Source organism: Polypterus senegalus, chromosome 4 (assembly GCF_016835505.1).
Source record: "Polypterus senegalus isolate Bchr_013 chromosome 4, ASM1683550v1, whole genome shotgun sequence".
Lineage (NCBI taxonomy): Eukaryota > Metazoa > Chordata > Cladistia > Polypteriformes > Polypteridae > Polypterus > Polypterus senegalus.
The window spans coordinates 227574493-227577151 of NC_053157.1; positions in this window are offsets into that span (position 1 = coordinate 227574493).

A 2659-nucleotide genomic window follows, 5' to 3' on the forward strand; every position below is an offset into this window, starting at 1 on the left:
ACAAGCCTGATACTAAAATAAACTTTGCATGAGGTAAATATTCAGTCATTTGTTTTTTCATTGGTCATTTTCTGTGGAAGTAGCGGTCTAGTGCTGAGAGAAATGTCACTTCCTCATCAAGATATTTATGATGAAAGCAAGTATAACACTTCACAACAGTGCAACATATACAGTTCATACTCTGGATGAGTGCTGCGGTTCCTAACAGAGTTAATTTGTGATGAAGTGCCTTGTTGGACTAGCTCCTTGTCCATTGTATTTATATTCTTTGTCTGGAAAGCTATTATATGTTAGTCAAATAACATACTATATATACTCAGCAAAAAAAGAAACGTCCTCTGACTTTCAACTGTTTTTACTTTCAGTAAACTTAATGTGTAAATATTTGGATGAACACTAAAAGAGTCAACACCATAAGACATAAACTAAAAATGTTTCACAATGTGTCCCTGAATGAAGGGAGGCTCAAAATCAAAAGTACCAGTCAGTATCTGGTGTGGCCACCAGCTGATTGAAGTACTGCAGTGCATCTCCTCCTCATGGACTGCATCAGATTTGTCAGTTCTTGCTGTGAGATGTTACCCCACTCTTCCACCAAGGCACCTGCAAGTTCCTGGACATTTCTGGGGGGAGTGGCCCTAGCCCTTACCCTGCGATCCAACAGGTCCCAGACGTGCTCAATTCCTTCGACGATAAACATGAATCCGTCCATCACCCCTGGTGAGACAAAACCGTGACTCATCAGTGAAGAGCACTTTTTGCCACTCCCGTCTGGTCCAGCGAAGGTGGGTTTGTGCCCATAGGCGGCGTTGTTGCTGGTGATGTCTGGTAAGGACCTGCCTTACAACAGGCCTACAAGCCCTCAGTCCAGCCTCTCTCAGCCTATTGCGGACAGTCTGAGCACTGATGGAGGGATTGTGTTTTCCTGGTGTGACTCGGGCAGTTGTTGTGGCCATCCTGTACCTGTCACGCAGGTGTGATATTCGAATGTACCAATCCTGTGCAGGTGTTGTTACACGTGGTCTTCCACTGCGAGGATGATCAGCTGTCCTTCCTGTCTCCCTGTAGCGCTGTCTTAGGCGTCTTACAGTGCGGACATGGCAATTTATTGCCCTAGCCACATCAGCAGTCCTCATGCCTCCCTGCAGCATGCCTAATGCACGTTTACGCAGATGAGCAGGGACCCTGGGCATCTTTCTTTGGGTGTTTTTCACAGTCGGTAGACAAGTCTCTTTAGTGTCCTGTGTTTTTAGAACTGTGACCTTAAATGCCTACTTTCTGTAAGCTGTTAAGGTCTTAACGACCATTCCACAGGTGCATGTTAATTAATTGATTATGGTTAATTGAACATGCATGGAAAACATTGTTGAAACCCTTTACAATGAAGATCTGTAAAGTTATTTAGATTTTTAAAACATTATTGTTGAAATACACAGTCCTGAAAAAGGGACATTTCTTTCTTTGCTGAGTATATATATATATACAGTATATATATATATATATATATATATATATATATATATATATATATATATATATATATATATATATATATAGGAAGCGCTCTCGCTCCCTTGAACCCCTGTCCATGACTCCAGACACCAGGTAAAAGTCCTCAAGTTGACTTTATTTTGTCGCCACAGTGCACAAAGCACACTCTCCACCACAATTCTCATTAAACTCACAATACAATCAATAATAAACAATCCTCCAGCTCCCAGACGCGTTGCCACCCTTCCACCAGCTCAGCTCATTGTCTGTGAGTTCCCATAGTCCTTTTATACCTCCTGACCCGGAAGTGTTTCTGCCCAATAGTCCACAAGTCCTTATTCCTTCTGGGTCAGGGTAAATAGTCCCTTTCTTCAACCCGGAAGTCCGTCGCTCTTCCTGTGACGAACCTCCGGGTCACAGGGCACGAAGAAGCCCTCGGTCCTCCCTGCAGCTCCCTCCTGTGGCCCCCATGGCATCCAGCAGGGCTTTGCATAAAACTCCAATGTCCATGATGCCCTGCTGGTCTTCTGGGGACCACCACGCTGCAAGGAGGGCTCTACCTGGCGGCTTGGGGGTATTGGCCGGGATAAATGGCGGCCATCCATTACAGTATTCCCCAGCGACGAATTATTATTCGGAGCGGCCTGCCCCGAGAGGGAAGTCTTCCTCCAAGATGACGTCCTGGTTGAGCCTTGATTAAAACGAACATCTTGGTCCCTGGTGAACCTAGGGGGAATATTATTCCAAATTGACATCTTGTCCCCCTCTCTCCAAGGACAGTTCCGCCAAATATGGCCCAACCTTCAGCACCCGTAACACTGCCTCTGTCCTCCTGGTATTCTTCCCCTACGGGACTGAAAACAATAAGGAACTGTTAGGTCCGCACCTTTTGCTGGGAGAGAAACCCCTGCCGCCTCTACTGGTGCTTTTTCTCTTTTTGCTTCTTTCCCTTTCTTGTCAGGAGACCCCCGTTTTATTTTCGGGATCTCCTGCTTAAACTGGGGCTTGTCCACAGTCTGAGTCTCTCTATTAAGTAAAGAGAGACCCTTTACTGTCTGCGCCCCTCTTGATTTACAAATTACCGGCGGCGGCGTCTTCAGGGCTGCCTCGTTCGAGTCAGCACTGTCTAGCTGCCCGGATCGATTAGCCCTTCCGCCGACCACTCGGT